The sequence below is a fragment of the Pinus tabuliformis genome, chromosome 6 (genome assembly GCF_031772625.1).
Source record: "Pinus tabuliformis cultivar Carrire ecotype Pingquan chromosome 6, CPIR1, whole genome shotgun sequence".
NCBI classification, from domain to species: domain Eukaryota; kingdom Viridiplantae; phylum Streptophyta; class Pinopsida; order Pinales; family Pinaceae; genus Pinus; species Pinus tabuliformis.
In genome coordinates this window covers 322,888,464-322,907,198 of record NC_142292.1, presented here as the reverse complement: position 1 = coordinate 322,907,198, position 18,735 = coordinate 322,888,464, and positions in this window count along the sequence as shown.

Genomic DNA, 18,735 nt, shown 5'->3' with positions numbered 1-18,735 from the left:
GATATTATCTACACTGGTTTGAAGTATCCAGTCCGATTAATGTGGAACTAATAACTTAGAGCTCTTAGCAATTGGTTATAACTTATATTTTATAGTGTTTCTATGCAAGAACAAAATTTCACCGTGGCTCATCCTGCAAATATGTAGGGTTTTTATGGTGTAGTGGGTTAGCTCACTTGGTTCAAGCACACTGTTTCAAGGCAGAGTTCACCATCAGGTGCTTGGTTCTAGTCCCATTGAGGTTCGAGTTTGTCTGAGTCTTGCTGGGTTACTATGTAGGGTTTTTATGGTGTAGTGGGTTAGCTCACTTGGTTCAAGCACACTGTTTCAAGGCAGAGTTCACCATCAGGTGCTTGGTTCTAGTCCCATTGAGGTTCGAGTTTGTCTGAGTCTTGCTGGGTTACTAGCCACTATTGTGGCTTGGTGGTTGAGGCACTCTATCTGAATATTCTGGAAAGAGGGAGTACTCGGCTTGGTGGTTGAGACACTCTCTATCTGCATATTCTGGAAAGACGGAGGGATCTCGCTTGTATGATGCTATTCAACAAATCTTAGCTTGTATGATGCTATTCAACAAATCTTAAACTAAGTAAACTTAGGGACTTGGATAGGTAAATGTGGCTTGGTGGTTGAGACACTCTCTATCTGCATATTTTGGAAAGAGGGAGGGATCTCGCTTGTATGATGCTATTCAACAAATCTTAAACTAAGTAAACTTAGGGACTTGGATAGATAAATATGATTCTATGGTCGTATGATGTTATTCAACAAATCTTAAAGTACGTAAACTTAGGGACTTGGACAGGTAAAGATGATGTTATGCAATGTTGAAAGATCCCTGTAAATAGTAAATACTAAATTTGCATATATGAAATAAGCTCATATACTTGTAAAGCAAACAGCTTAATTCCAGTAACAATGTGATTATACATATATGAAATTGTGCATTTCAATCTGCGTTAGTCTGTTGAAAAGCCTTTGAATCTATATGTAAGTACTAAATTTACATCTATGAAATGAGCTCATCTACTTGTAAAGCAAGCAGCTTAATTCCAGTAACAAGGTAATTATACATATATGAAATGATGCGTTTCAATCTGTGCTAATCTGTTGAAAAGCCTTTGAATCGCTATGTTACATGCAGTGTGGTGTTCTAATAGGTCCTGATCTTTCTACCATATTTCAGTAACTATTAGGTAAAATAAAGTCCATTCCAAAGCCTTAAAATGACTCCAAATTCCATAAAGTTCTGAGCGTCCGCAATATTGCTGTCAAAGCTAGAACAGTACATGATTTTTAAACCCTGCAACAACGTCTTAAAATCTTGACTCCAAAGTTTGATAAATTTCTGGAGTTCCCCAACATTGCTCTGAAACCTAGAATAGTATATATGCTTTTTTTTAAGCCTGCAACAACAATAGTCAGACTGGTTACAATGCCCAGCTTCTCATCCTTTTGCGTTTATTCATGTATTCGTTAGATTGGGAAAAAATAATCCATCGAGCATCTTGTAGTTAAATCGTATTATATATCTAATAATTAAAACATTGTAGTATTTATCTAATAATAAGATAATGGTGGGCATTAGATTCATTTTTGGCCGGTATGGGTGTAAATAATAATTAATATTTTATAAAAAATTGTAAAATCTCTAATTGGTTTAGTTGATTTTTTAATAATATTATTTATAACTTATATAAAATTATGTTTTTTCCTTAGGAAACATTACTTACATTAATATACGGTATCATACAGTCAAAGACAAAACACTGTTTGGACCAACAACTACATGTAAAGGATTTTAAATTATAAAAAAAGCTTAGGATTTGCACTTAACTTCATAAATTTGCCCATATTATCATGAAGGTCCATTAACATGGAGGAGAAAGCCCAATCAGATTTGAAACTGTTATCATGGAACCTACATTTCCTTATTTTTATCATTAGATTTTAAGTTACATTTATGTTAATAAAAAAGCCCAATCAGATTTGAAACTGTTATCATGTAACCTACATTCCGTTATCTTTATAATTGGATTTGAAGATAAATTTATGTTAATAAATAAAACCAGTCAGCCTTGAAACTATTATCATGGAACCTACATTTCCTTATCTTTATCATTAGATTTGAAGATAAATTTATGTTAATAAAAAATCTAAATATGTTTGTTTATAAAGAGATCAGAATATATGATGTATTAAAAAAATAAAAACAATTTCTTAAATAAGGAGTCTATTGTATCAATAATGCAAATTATTAATGAAAGAAAAATGATTGTGCAATATATATGGAATTATTTTTAAACACTTAGTGAGTTATCTTTGATTGTGAAAAATGATTTAATTGATTAGTTTGTATTTGTGTTTGCTTTGAAAGATTAAAATTGATATTGTTTGCTAGGGTGTCTTGAATAGGGTTGTCGAAGCTTTGAAGAATAACAAAAAGATGGATGACAGATTGTTTCTTCCATGGTTGAAACAACGGGGAAGTATAAAAGTGGTTTTTCTTGTGGAGTTTAGACATTGGTGACAAGTTTGAAATGATTTAGCTTAAAATGATTTTGTCTCAAAATTTCCATGAGACTTGGTAAAATTCAATTGTGTTACAACTTATTATCCTAGTTGTGTAAAATTAACCAATGTTTAATGTTGATTTAGTTTTCTCTAGCATTGCTTAAATACTAAAAATGACACAATTAATGGCAATACTCGAAGGTAGTACCCAATAGGATCTTCAATAATAGGTTTAATTCACACTAGTTAAGAATCCATATCCATTTTAGATGATTCATAAAAGTTATAGCTACTAGGCATTGGTAACTTTTTTGGCTTGCATAAAAAACCATTGAGGTCCTTAAAGGCATTTGCAATAATTCTTATGTTAAAACATGAATCTAATGACGATACCTTTAAAAGATCTCCTCTTGCTATAGCAATCATAACTCTTAGTCATCTTTTTGGTCTAGATAAATAGGGATATTCAATTAAAAAGAGTGGATAAAATTCTCAAAGAAGCATACTCAAGACACAATGTGTTCTTATTGATGAAATACTCAACATCTCATGCAAACATATGCAAACTTGCATTGTTCAATAGTCACAAATCATGGACAAATTTACTTGGAAACACTGAAAATTGTTAATACAATTAGAGATGATGACACTGCTTGATTGGAATGTGATTCTAAATATACTTCATAGCAACATAACCTAGTACTCTCGTTATTCAAGCTCACTTGAAACATTATATTGATGTTGTAGGTTTCTTCAACAACTTGATATTACTTTATACTCACTAATACCTACGGGATATTAGTTAATTTGAGTGAAAACATGATTTTTAATGTGTCTAAAATGTAATATCAGGGACTTAACCTCATAAAGAGAATAATGATTATTATGTCTAAAATGTAATCTCTGGGACTTAACCTCATAAAGAAAAAAATGATAAAGTGGTATAGTGGGCACTTTGCCCGACAAGGTATTTGAGTGTAGGAGTAAATCTTGGTTAATATTAAACAAGAGTAATAATATGAAGAAAAGATCAAACATGAGAAAAGAGATACCATAGATGAGAAGCTAACAATAGCCTTTAGAAAGGTTTGAGAGTTTAACATATTTTAAGTTTCACTACTACAAGAGGTTGCTTGTTATGATTCTTTGCAACTAGTTCTATTTTATAAATTCTATGATCAAGTTGAATAATTTCTCATTCATTTGATTGATTTCATTCACAATCTCATGTTGCACACCTTTTCTTCAAGTGAATCTCTTATCTTCATCAACAGAAGCATGGGGATGTCCTTCAGGACCCCATCACTAAAAACAAGAGAATTGTAAAAGCATGAATTGGTCCCTGTTGAACTTAAAATTCTCCCAAGTTGTTGTTTCTACTATTTATGGTGGCCCTTGTGCCACAAGGTCTTCCACTAGGACTAGATTTTGTTTATTATTAATCTCCCTCCAAAATTTTGGCTTGCACTTAAATTTCGGAGCCTTCCTTGGTCTTTCCCTTTATGGTTGTAAACACTTGAGCTCATTTCATGAGCTTTCTAAGAGTCTTTTCATCCCTTTTGCTTGTTTGATCAATTGTCATCTTTTGGCATGTTTGATTGTGTTATCATGCTTGCGGTCCTTTTCTGGTGATTTTGAAGGTTGGTCTTTGTGTATTTGAGTTGTCCCAACTATGTAAACATTCGTCACACTCATACACAAAGTTTTAAGCACTTTCGCACAAGTGTTGTCATGATCGTCCTAAGTCCATCCTAAGTGTCGCACTTGTCGCTTTTCGTGCTAGGACAATCTCATAGAGGGTAATGCTTTGTCTATTGTTCCAGTGGTCTATGTTGTCGTGTCTTCGAAGTATGCTAAGTGTGTGATCACAAGTTCAAGTTCTTCACAAGCTCACTTTCCTCTCGCACTTATCCATTTCTTCGAAGATCCTTCTGACCGGGTAACTCACTTTCACCGGACTCCGAATGAACTGCGCACAGCGTAGTCTCAACCCTCAGTGATGAAACCTTGCTCCCTGGAACTACGCAATGCACAGTCACTGTCCACCAGTGCAGTTGCATTGTGCAATTCCAGAGCTGAGCAATTTTCCTTCATCCCCATAATTGCGCAATAACTTCTCCTAGCCTGACCTGAACTACACATTTCGCAAGACCAATCATCAAGCTTCTTCCCTGCCTGCTGGAACCCCGCAATGCACAGAGGACCAAGCCTGCATTGCCTCCTAGAACTGCGCAGAAGTGTCTCCCCAGTGTCCTCCCTCAACCGGGACTCACTGATCTCAAGAATTGCACAGACCCATCCTCCCAGGCCCCTCTGCTACCCAATCCTACCTTGCCTTTGAAAAATGTGTAGACTTGCCTCCCAATGTCCCATCCTGCATCAACCACTGACTGTCTCAACTGCGCAATCATGTCTCCTAGTGGCTTCTGCGCAATTTTTCTCGACAGTGAGGACTGTGCTCAGGAGTTCCTCAGCCAAGCCTGAGCTGCGCTCTGCGCAGTCTCAGTGACCAACCTCCCTCCCTATCACCTGGAATTGCACAATGCGCAGTTATTGGGCCCTCTTTCCCAGCCTGTCACTTGTCCCGGGCCCAGTCCATTTAAAACATTGCATCATCTTAGAATAGGTAGTTTTTGGATTTGATGTCGTCCCATCATGAGTGAATTGTAGGAACATGTACACTGTTAGATCATGGCGAGACAATGAAGAAGGAGAAGAAGGAGCAAACATGCTAGAAGACTCACTCACAGTTGGATGAACAAAGAAGCTTATTAAGAACAAGCAAAGGGAACACATGCATGCAACCACCTCTCAAGACTGAAGATCATTGAAGACCCTGCATCATCAAGCTATGCGGAGGAGAAGAGAAATCACATCCAAGAACACATCTATCACTCAACAACAACATCGGCTTGACATTGCCACCTCAACAAGCTAGTCCATGTCAATAGTGTCATGTCAAGTCATGTCATGAGTTGTCAAAGGCCACATCACTATTATGAGCCATGTATATTGTAATGTAAAGTGGAAGTCCAATGGACACACATGAATATGAAGAGTCATGTTAGTTGAAAAGTCATAGGAAGTTGAACAGTCATGAGGGTAGTCAAAGAGTCACAAGGGTCAAGCATCACCCCTTGGTTATATATACCCCTTCATTGTATGAAAAAAATAATTTTCACCTTGGTTCCTCCTGCAAAGCATAGAGAGTTTCAGTGAGTTATTTGAGGAGCAAGGAGTGGCTCCAATGTCCCACTACTGGGGCTAGTGATGTACAATGTAAATATGTGTCTTGGAACTTTTGCCTAATTACATAATCTTTTTCAGGTCAGCACGTTTCCATGCATGAATTATGGATGTTTGTAAAACTATTATGTGAGCATTTGTATTTCATGTTTTTTTTCACATGTATTAAGATAGTTGAACTATTTTGGTTGTTTTAGTGCTTATCTTGTTGGGAATGTGTTGTAATGGTTGTCACTGCTGTCTCATCCTTGTGTATTATTCCGTAGGATACTAGACAAACCTCTCCTTACTTATAGGTTACAATGACCGTCACATCTGTTGTGGACTATTCCATTGGATGTTAGATGAATCTTCCCTTGTTCATTGGTTGTATCGGTTGTAGGATCTGCTATGGACTATTCCGCTGCATGTTGGACAAGCCTTTCTGGTTCATGTGTGTCTCTTCTTAGGTGGTACTATTACCTCTCACTTAGAGGCTCACTTTTTGTCCCCCTTTTGCAGTAAGAGAACCTAGACACAATTACGCTGCACACTCACCAGACACACTCACCTTGTTGTGCGAAGACACCATTGCATTACTCTCTTGTGCTGACAGCTACAGCTAAGACATATCTTTGAGGATTTGGCAACCGAGCATTTATACCGGATGGGACTCCTACACCAAATGGTGTGAGGTCTAATTGGGACTTCATATTAGGGAAATCCCCTTGGTTGGGAAATTTACAGCACTGTCAACACTCCCACAACTATGGCAATTGCCTTGAGATATTTGTAGGCTCTGGTGGTGATGTTTTGAATTGATACAATAGGATAAAAAATATCTAGCTATGCATTGTGAACTTTCTAGTGAGATTATTCCTTATGTTTTTTTTGCCTACTATGCAATTTTATCCACAATGATACTCCTGTAGTTGTAAAATCATTCGTTCATTACTTCAAATGAAAAGCCTCATTCATTTCATTCTCATGGCTCTCTAAACCTAGTACTTCGAAAATACAAGAGAGTGCCTCTTAGAATGGTTTATGAAACCCATTAATGTTGGTCTCCACAGTGTTGATGCTAAATGTGATGTGAACATAATCACAACAACATAAATATATTCACATACAAGTAAACATACAAGAAATAAAGTATATGAGTGCAAGAAGAAATCGCGGGAATTATACACACTTTCTAAACCCTACTTTCTAAATTGTGGGAATTACACACACTTTATTACAATAGATTGCATATAAGTACAATATTGATGGGGAGATCATCTTTGATGAAGTTTCAATAGAATAAAGTATAAGTTATATTTTGGATCAAATCACCCACAACAGTCAAAAGATAAATGTATTAAAGTACAAAATATAGTACAAATATAATAAATAAATGTGTGAATGTATCCATTACATTATCATTCATCAATTCCTCCATGCTTAGACAAAATCATCCACCCTTTGGGACAACCACTCAACTTGAGTGGGTAAAGAGTATTTATAGTCCTCTAAGTGGTGCTCTCATTGTGCTTGGCACTGCTAGTGTAGATATAAAAACGTTTTCTACATGGTTCCCTCCAAGTGTGCCACTAAAATTAGTTCCTACAAGTTTGGGGGCTAATGCAATTTGAGTTAAATGACATTGTACTACATAATAGATGCCATGTTTGGGTAAAAGATCCTACAAAAAGCTTTGAAACTCATTTATTGTGTGATGGTGTCATGCCCATACTTGATTTTATTTTGTAAAGTTGCTTAATTTATAAGCTTCATTTTTTTCCTTGATTAGAGGCTTTACCTCCCTAACTAGTTTTGTCTACATTCCTTAGCCTTCCATTAATGACTAGTTGATAAACACTTGAGGGGATGTATCTTTTAGTAATCCTAGGTCCTCTTGTTGTGTTAGGGAACAACCACCTTGTTGAGATAATCCTAAGCTAACACAAATAACTGAACTAGAAATAATTGGATTTGAACATGAGATCTACTAGGGTCACAAAATGCCCATAGGATGGTGGCAATATCAATTCACCTACTTGAAGAGTTTGATAAAATTTTGCAAGGAAAGAAATACTAATAGGATCTAAAACATAAAAATAACAATGACACATTCACATACTATGCATAATATTTACCCTAAAAACCTTTAAGTAGGAAAACTAGCCTAGTTGAGAGCCACATCCTTTATCTTGTTGTATAAATTCAACCATTCACCATACATATAGTTAGATATTTTGCAACTTCAATCAACTAATCCAGATTGGACCAATATATTTTTTTTCATCCATATCGATGCTTTCAGAGTGGAAAAAGTGGAGAAATTAACTTGCAGGACCATTTATACTAATGGGACCCAGTTTGGCAAAATGGGGTCTGAAACCTTCTAAGAGAATTTTGAGGAATAAAACAAAGTTTTTTGGGGGGTAAATCTTTGTCGCTATAGCACCACATCTTTTCTTCCTATTCTACACACAAAGACCTTTCCAACAGTGCAAGAATCACGTAAATTAGAGTTCATATGTGAAAGTTATGCCACTCAGAAGTTGACCTTCCTATTTTCACCACCATAATTCGAGAGGATGCCACGTTAGCTCCCATAATCCATGGAAAAGAGGCTAGCCATGTGATTACGATGAAGTAGACTCTAGAAGAGTCTAGATTGTAACTTTGGTTAACAATTGAGGTAGTCAAACCTAACCACTAGTAGGCTATCAGGCTCTGTTATAACCAGGCCACTAGGAGGAAAATGGGTTTCATTCTTTCGAGTGCATTTGTTCAATAATTGAACAAAAATAGCCGAGAGGGATAGGAGATAGAGCACACAGAGAGGATTTATGCACTGTAGTAGCCCACATGCCACATACCATACTTCTCTGTACTCGTAGACATTTTCTTTTTAGAGAAAGAGAGCACAACGACCTCACCTTCCAGCTGGTTATTTCTCTCAAAAGGGTTTCCCAGGTCAAAATCTTGTGTCAAATGTGTGTGTGAGATTTTATTTTGCTGTTATATGTTTTTTGCATAATTTTACTTTGCATGTGTATGCTATTAATAATAATCTACATATCTATAAATACAAAGAGAAATAAAATTGTAATACTATTGCTTTTGGATCTTTAAGTATAATTTTATTAGATCTGTTGTGACGAATTGTCCAATGGAATATCCATGACAATTTATAGATCATCAACCCTAGTATGTTAACCCGAATTAGGTTACAACTCTAATCCATCAATTGGGTTTATATTACAATGGGAAAAAACCATTGGATGGAATAAAATTTAATGGACCATTTCCCCCTTTAGGGGATTCATTGCCACGCATGACCCCCTGGTAGAAAGGGTTTGTTCCTTTTTAATTCCCCCTCTTTTGAAGGCCAACTCCTGAATCCTTATTGAGTTGTAACTAGGTCTACCTCCAAAAGATACAACACATATCCAACATCACTACCCTAAGCTCAATTTCGAAGCTTTGTTTGTCCAAGTGAAGCAAAACCATGTCTCCAACCTAAAAATCATGAGCAACCTTGTTTGAAATGATGGGAAGTTGTTTATTTGGCTATGTGCATGATTTGAACATGAAAATATTCACTCCTCTCTTAGGAAAAGGTTTGCAAATTGCTACACACTTTGATAAACAAACCTAATATTATCTATGATAATGATATAATTTTCAAGTTATATAACCTTATTCGACAATTTACTAATGTTATTATGAATATGCGAAATGAAACACAAATTTTCCGCAAAAAAAATGTAGATTGGTTTAGCACACACTAGCTGAAAAATGAATACCACCCCATGAATATTAACAAGATCATTGCTACAACTTAATATAATCTTTTTATTCTAATACACATAATTTGATAAACTTAAAATCATAACAAGGATATAAGTGTATCAATGGTCACAACCAAATAAATCACAAGAGAATATGTAGAAACAACAACTTTTGTTTATTGAAAACCTACATGTATGGTAGAATTACACCAAGGCAAAATAGTGCCTTTTTAGCATCAATCTCAACCACATCCTTTATAACAGTTAGGTCACACAATAATCACTTAAAACCTAGGGTTCACCACTCAATCGATCTCCTTTAACAAATTGATTATTGGTACATAAGTAGGATGGGATCCATAAATATTGCACTTGATCTCAATATATCAAGATTACTAATATATGTCTCAATATGCATTTCTACGATCAAGTTTGACAATGTCAAACCCTCACTAATTCAATAATTTCTTAATCTTGATATTACAAGACCACGTGTAACGGAGCTCACTCTTAGATTTTAGGATATTAACATTATCTTGAACCACACACTTGTAAAATTCATAATGGTCCCAATAGAAGATTTTAGGAAACAAACTTGAAGCTGATCATGCCATGCCTTATACACAGCTTATGTTTGTTGAAGGATGCCATGGACTCTATTATGAATTTAAACCAAGTCTTTCATGAAGGAAGAAGATTTCCTTTTTTCCTTTTTTTATTGGGATGTGGATTGAGATGGAGTAGAAAATATAATCTCATGAGGGTCAAGACATTAGAAACCAGAACAAATATTAAGTGAAAAATTCCTTATAGAGACATGTGTATCCTTGTTGGAGTTGTGATGCAAAATGTGCAAGGTACTGGTCCCACTTTTTATTTTGTTGGAGGTATAAACAGGAAGAATGGGAATTTTTTTGTTTGCTACCTCATCCTAGTAATAATTTTAGGGATGGAATTAGGTAAAAAACTTGAAGTGACAACCCAATAGATTCCATAAGGCTTTTTATAAGTAATTGAGAGGGCTTAAATGATGATCATAAATAATGGGAAATTGCAAGACAAAATGGTTCCAAGTATGCTAGAAAAATAGCTTTGTGGCTTTAAAGGTATTACTAATCTTGTTCCAATGAATGAACCCTACCATCATAAGAAATATGCAAACCACCACAAAGATAAATCATGTGCTTTCTGAGTGGTGGAAAAACCGCTAATACAACCCATAGAATTAGATTCCATGGTTTGGATGGAATTATCAAAGAATGGTACAAGGCCAACTTCAAATTAGTAGGTTTACTTTCACTACAATGTGAGTAGATTTTGATGTAAAGTTTTACTTTTTTCTTTTCCCCTAGGCAGGACAAAACAAGTACCATTATAAAAGAAACAAAGTATTTTTCACTCCAAAATTCCCTCCATATAATGAAGAGTGAGCCTTCTTGAGAAGAAGAAGGTGTGTTATGTAGGAATTTACAGGGTAAGTTCCTCAGACAGAACACCAAAGGACACCGCTCACAAACAGATCACAGATCAATACACCTGTATTCTTGATGTGGTTAAAACCCTCAAAGAGGGAAACAGTCCTCAGCCTGAGCCAACGCGGCCACTTTAGGAAATCTATTAATAAAAGAATGAAAATTTACATAAGCTTCTCTCATGAACGGTTACCCTACAAATGACCCTCCATGCTCTTTAAATAGAGATCATGGACCAATTGGGTGTTAAGCCACGGATCAAGTGTCAATAATACCAAGGAGAGAATGAATCATTGTATCACTACATATCGTGACCGTCATATTGTAAGTTACAAAAGTACATAGTAAAGAGACACACTTTACCTAACTCTACCAAGTTATACTTAACTATTTCCTATGTGTCGGAATATCCTAACATCCCCCCTTAAGAACAACTTGGGATAGGATTGAAGTATGTACAAATATGACACAATAGGAGAAGGAAGGAGACATTAGAGCCTATCCCCCCTTAATGACAACTTCCTGAACTCCAACCAGAAATCGAAGTTTAGTAAACTTCGCCTCTGTGAGAGCCTTTAAGATGTCTGCAACTTGATCATCTGTTGAACAATATTGCACTTCAAGAACATGGTCATGAATGAGCTCTATGATGAAGTGCATGTGCAGTTCAATGTGTTTGCTGCGTTGATGTTGGATTGGAACTTTGCATAGTTGAATGACACTTTGATTATCACACCAAAGTGTAGTCGTATGCTGCTGTTGAAAGCCAAACTCTGACACGATCTGACGAAGCCACATGGCTTCCTTACTAGCTTCTATGGCACCACGATACTCTGCTTTTGCTGAAGAAAAAGAAATGGAACTTCGTTTCTTGCAAGCCCATGTAATAGGTCCCGAACCAAGAGTTAACACATAACCTGCAGTAGACTTGCGATCATCAGCATCACCAGCCCAATCAGAATCAGTGAAACCAACCAATAGAGGAGATGCTTCTGCACTGTAATGAATCCCAAACTGAATTGTACCTCGAACATAGAAAATTATTATTTTAGATGCTTTCCAATGACTTTCATGTGGGTTTTGCATAAACCGAGCAATAAGGGCAACAACAAAGAAAAGGTCAGGACGAGTATGGGTCAGATACAAAATTTTTCCTACAAGTTGATGGTATAAGGTAGCATCAACTTCAGGGGAAGTACAAATGACTGAAAGTTTGGCTCCAAACTGAAAGGGAGAAGGGGCTGGCTTACAGTCTTCCATGTGAAAATGGCGTAGAATATCACAGGCATACTTGGACTGGGAAAGGGATATACCTTCCTTGGATTGCAAGACTTGAAGACTAAGAAAATAATGCAAGTGTCTGAAGTCTGTCATTTCAAACTTCTTTTTAAGGTTGGACTTCAAATGGTTTATAAGGTTGGGATCACTACCAGTAAGGATAAAATCATCAACATAAAGAACAAGAATGATAAGAGACTTGCCCACTTTCTTGGTGTAGACAGTATTATCAGAATGACACCTAGAAAATCCAGTTTCTAAAAGAAAGCTATCCATTTTGGCATACCAAACCCGAGGGGCTTGCTTGAGACCATAAAGGGATTTCTTAAGCTGACATACAAGGCTGGAGTCTGTTTGTATAAAGCCAGTAGGTTGTTCCATATAGATTTCTTCGTGCAAGTCCCCATGCAAGAAGGCAGATTTAACATCCATCTGATGGACTTCCCATTTGAAAGAGGCAGCAAGGGAAAGAACAAGGCGGATAGAGTTCATTTTGGCAATAGGGGAGAAGGTTTCAATATAGTCAATGTCTTCAACTTGTGAAAAACCCTTAGCAACAAGACGAGCTTTATGTTTATCAACTTTTCCATCTGGTCCATACTTGGTTCTGTAAACCCATTGGCATCTAACAAGTTTTCGTCCCTTTGGAAGAGGAACAAGATCCCATGTATCATTTGATAATAATGAACGATATTCTTCATTCATAGTTGCATCCCAATCTGGATGGCCTGGAGCTTCTGCAAAGGTGTCAGGATCATAATTCGCTGAAGCTTGAGCCAGTAAAGAAGAGGCTCTATTGAACTGAGAACGTGTACGTCGCTGATCTGTAGGATCACTGGCAAGAGCACCTGCTGCATCCCGAGTAGCATAGACCCATTTTGGAAGCTGAGGAGTTGAAGGAGGATCCTGAGAAGGTGGGGGAGGATTGTCATCCTCGCTGTCATCATTTGAAGAAGAAATATTTTCAGAAGTAGAAGGGATAGAGAGAGGTGGCACATCCACCGAACTAGGCTCGTAGGCCGATATATTTTTAGCAAACTTTACATCTCTTCTAATGATAACATTTTTGGACTTAAGTGGAATAAGTCTATATCCTTTGACATCTTTAGAATATCCAACAAAAATACATTTTTCACTCTTAGGTTCTAAAGCTTTATGTTTCTCATCTGGAATATGGGCCCATGCTTCACTTCCAAAAACATGAAAGTGACTTACATCTGGTTTAATTGAGCTCCATGCTTCTTCTGGAGTGATATTCTTTAAAACCTTAGTAGGAGTGCAATTCACTATGTAATTTGCACAGTTAATTGCTTCTGCCCAAAAATTAAGACTAAGTCCTTTAGATTGAAGCATACAATTAGTCATTTCCTTTAAGGTGCGATTCTTCCTTTCAGCTACACCATTTTGTTGTGGGGTATATGGAACAGAGTGTTGCATTTGAATTCCATTCTCAGTGCAAAAGTGGATGAATTTGTTGTTAACATACTCTCTGCCATTATCAGATCTTAGCTTAAGAATTTGATGTCTAGATTGTTTTTCAACAAAGGCCTTAAAGGCCAAGAACATGTTAAATACTTAAGTTTTAAGAATTATACCCAAGTGCGTCTGGAGAAATCATTAATGAAAGTTAAGAAATACTTGTAGCCAAAGAATGAAACAACTGGAAGTGGACCACATATATCACTATGCACAAGCTGTAAAGGGGCCGAGGCATGCCAAGAGGCACATTTTTCAAAACTATCCCGATGATGTTTTCTGAGTACACATCTGGAACAAACACCATCTCTGCAAGATACCATTGGAAGACCTGTCACCATATTTTCTTTACATAGATTATGAAGGGAGCGATAGTTTAAGTGACCAAATCGCTCATGCCAAAGTTTGCTCACTTCATCATTATGAGCAACAAATACCGAGGGAAGATTTGATGACCCAAAGTTGTTAAACTTATACAACCTTGTAGAATCATCAGCAATTCGAGTAGCTAAAATCTGTCTAGGATCTCTTAGGTCCTTAATTACAACATCGTGAGGTGAAAATTCAACGCTTTTACCTTCACCTGAATGAGTTATCTAATATACAGATAGAAGGTTGCAGGATAAGGTTGAAACACATAATACATCATTAAGTTGACCATTGTCTATATGAACAGTTCCAGTCCCTACAACACTAAGAGATCTATCATCACCAACATATATATTTTTGGTGTTACAATCATTTAAATAAGAAAACATGGCTTTGTTTTTGGCCATGTGATAAGAAGCTCCATAATCAATGAGCCACTCATGAGAATGAGAAGAAGATGATACATTTAGTGCATATCCAAACCAAAATGATTGACAACCACATGTAGAAAGTGCTATTCCTGAAGATGAAGTTGAAGTTGAAGAGTGCTCCAAATGGATGTTATGCTTCTTCATTGCTGCTTCCAAGGCTACCATCTTCTTAAAGCATTTGGATTCTAAGTGGCCATCTCGATTACAAAAGTGGCAATGTCTATCATTCTTCTTCCCTTTGTTTTTATTTGCCTTATCATTTTGATGAAATGATTTTTCATTTTGAGACTGAAATTGCTTAGGACTCTTGTTTGATTTAGGACCATTCTTTTTAGGATACGGATTCTTAGGATTCTTTGAATTTGGTTGCTGTTGGGCGGCTAAGGCTTTCTTAGAAGAGTTTCCAAGATTAAGAAGACCAAGATGTAAGAGTTTTTCTTGTTCTCTTATTAAAGAATCACAAAAGGCATCAAAGGAAGGGGACTTGTAGTCTTCTCCTTGAGAAATGAAGGCTTCTCTTGTAGAATGGAAGGTGGAAACAAACACAGAGTAGGCAGGTCCCAACTTAGAAGAATGGAATAAATAAGGCTACCATCTTCTTTCTTAACCTTAATACCTTCCAAGAGAAGTCTAAGGGTCTTGAACTTGGACAAAAAATCTTCAATGGAAGAAAAATTATTGGGGTCCAATATAAGCAATTCATTTTCAAGTTGATGGGCTCTAATTTCATTTTTAATTCCAAACACTTTAGTGAGCTGTTTCATTGCTTCATTAGGAGTATCAAGTTCTGCGATATGGAATCTAAGGTCTGGAGAAATAGACATCCCTATCAACCCACATGCTTGATCTTGCCTATTTTCCTATTTGGCTGCCTTATTTTCATCTTGAGGTTTGGTTTCTTGGCCTGAGGCTATTCTATAAAGACCTTTACTTCTAAGTAAATCCACAATGTTGGACCAACATTGGAAGTAGTTGGTGCTGTCAAGAATAACTTGGCATGGACTTTCCAATTTAACAGAAACTGAAGCTGTAGATGCTGAAACTAAGTGTTCAATGAAAAGATCTCGAAAAATTAGGCTGATTGGAAAAAAACATTGCTGAAAACAGCTTCCGGATGAAGAAGTTATGGCTTTTTGAAGAAAAGTTGTTGAAGATGCCGACGAAGTGCATGAATGTGCGGAAATGAATGATAATATTATATTTAAAAAGTCCCCCCCCTTTCCAAACATAAATCTAATTAGCTCACTTTAAAAAAAATTATGTGACTCACTTTTATAAATAAGTGAAAGTCACTTTTACAATGGTACTTTATGAGCTACCCACTAAATTGTAACTTAAATAAAAGATAAAGAGACTTTAAAATTATAAGTGATTCACTTTTTATAATGGGTGAGAACACTTTTACATAAAGTAACTTTAAAACATAAGTTACATGTGCTTTTTGAAAAAGTAACTCAACAAAAAGAAAGACTTGAATTCAAGACCTCTATTCTCATAAAGTAACTTTGGATCAAGTGAGCTAGTTTAAAAGGTTAGTAATTTTTGGAAATGAGGAAGGGGTTTTTTTTTAGTCACTGAAGCTTTGGGGTGCATGCTTACTTGAAAAAACTCTTTTTTGCCTACAAAACAAAAAACAAAAAACCCAAAACGGACATACAAAAAAACAAACCTTACGACTTGAAGTTACCTTTAGTCAGAAACTAAATATTTTCTTCAATGTTTTTGATTTTCCGAGATCACACTAAGGCGCAACGGAAAAGAGCATACACATGAGAAAAATCCTTCCTTTCTGTTTTTGATTTGCCTAGATCGCACAGAGTCACGGGGCAAAGAGCATACGTGGAAATGAAAGGTATAGATCTGGTAATAAAAAAATAGAGAGCTAACTAAACCGAAATAAACAGAGAGAAAATAACTAAAAACTGCAAATAAACATTGTATACCTCCAGATCTTAAAAATGACGTAGCTAGTGCTACTGGAAACCTTTTTGCGTCGAACGAAAGAGGTTCCTCATTGGAATAGATGCTCCTAGCACAATAGAGCAGCCCTCTCAGCCCGAAAGCAGTAAAAAACAATATATCTAGGAAACGCCAGTCGGATGCAGTTCTACCAGCTTTGGATTCGGATCACCAACAGATGCAGCCCTTAAATAGCTCTGATACCATGTAGGAATTTATAGGGTAAGTTCCTCAGACAGAACACTAAAGGACACCGCTCACAAACAGATCACATATCAATACACTAGTATTCTTGACGTGGTTAAAACCCTCAAAGAGGAAAACAATCCACGGCTTGAGCCAATGCGGCCACTTTAGGAAATTTATTAATAAAAGAATGAAAATTTACATAAGCTTCTCTCATGAACGGTTACCATACAAATGACCCTCCATGCTCTTTAAATAGAGATCATGGACCAATCGGGTGTCAAGCCACGGATCAAGTGTCAGTAATATTGAGGAGAGAATGAACCGTCGGATCAGTACATATCATGACCGTCGGATTGTAAGTTACAAAAGTACATAGTAAAGAGACACATTTTACCTAACTCTACATTAGACCAAGTTATACTTAACTATTTCCTATGTGTCAGAATATCCTAACATGTTAGCTCAAATGGGAAACAAAGTTGATTAATTTTGTACAATAAACCATCACTTACAATGTAGTTTACGAAAAATGTTTCATTGATCACTTCATTATGGGAATTTTGAGGTCTAAAATTGGCCTCCTAAGGAAATTATAAAATAATAGTGGAAATAATAAAATAAGATTATATTGCATCATCAAATTTTAGAACGAAAAAAAGAAAAAACTATTTTTTTGCTCATATTTTCAACTTATCTCCCTATGGGTTTACTCAAATTTCCAGCGGAAACACTCGTTGGATGCAAAATTTGATTCCTCATCAAAGGAGTACCTATGTTGCATACTTTCGATGGACCCTACTACATGAAAAATGAGAAATACATGAAAATCGTGATTGCAATCACGTTTTTCATGTATTTCTCATTTTTCTTGTAGCAAGGTCCATCAAAGTATGGACCATGAGTACTCCTTGGATGAAGAATTAAATTTTTCATTCAACGAGTACTCTCGCTCGAAATTTGAGTAAAACCTTAGGGATATAAGTTGAAAGTATGATTTGAAAAAGTAGTTTTATTATTTTATTATTTTTTAATCTTTTTACCTTTTTACTCCAAAAATGGTGAATCAGCCCCCATGGTTGACATCATCATCTTGAATCTTATTGGTTCTTATAAAGTTTATTTTGGTTGTACATTTTTCTTAGGAGGCCCATTTTAGACCTCAAAATTCTCTTAATGATGGATTATTGGATAGTTTTCATGATATAATTGACAAAGGGATTAATGGAGTAATGATCTTGTCATTCCTTATAAGACATAAAATTCATGTCTAAAATGTAAAGGAACGTCATTGGAGGATTGCAAAGTAAAAGAGCCATTCTATTGGACCTATCCTTTTTATACTTAATTACCAAATAAAATTGTTAAATATATGAATCTCATTTGAAATGTTTATCTTGTTGAATTTATACTATTAATTTTAAAACTAAAGAGGTTGATGTTTAATGCAGAGAAAATTTTCTCTACCAAGGATGTAGTGTCACCATTGTTTGAATATTTGTCCCAATGCATACAATTTATTGTCATAAGTTCTATAATTGAGATTGGTTTGACACAATGTCTCAAAATGATATGCCATTGAATGTTCTTCTTATTTATAAACAAAGCCTTTGGTACATTGACAATATCTTTTTCAATCTCAAAATGTCGCTACAAATATAAGAGCACAATAACCAACACAAAGCAAAGAGCATCCATTAAATTTTTGAAATGTTATGTTTGCTTTTCAAGTTCAATGAAAATTTCTAATTGATGGATTCATTTTGTGAGTGAACCATATGAAGATAATGATATATAAATTAATACCAATTTATAGAAACATAATTACAACAACACACAAATAGTCCACTTTTTCACAGCCTTCCCTCCTCTGCTTTGGTTTAGATACCCTCTGCTCTTCGATCCCCTTATTCTTATTATGTGACCATTTATGTGTTGTGGGGATAAACTATGTTTGTCTTTTGTATTTGGATTCAGGATTCTATCATGATTTGCTTTTCTTTTGTGGACTATGGGGCTATATGTCTTTGGTTTGCCCTGAAG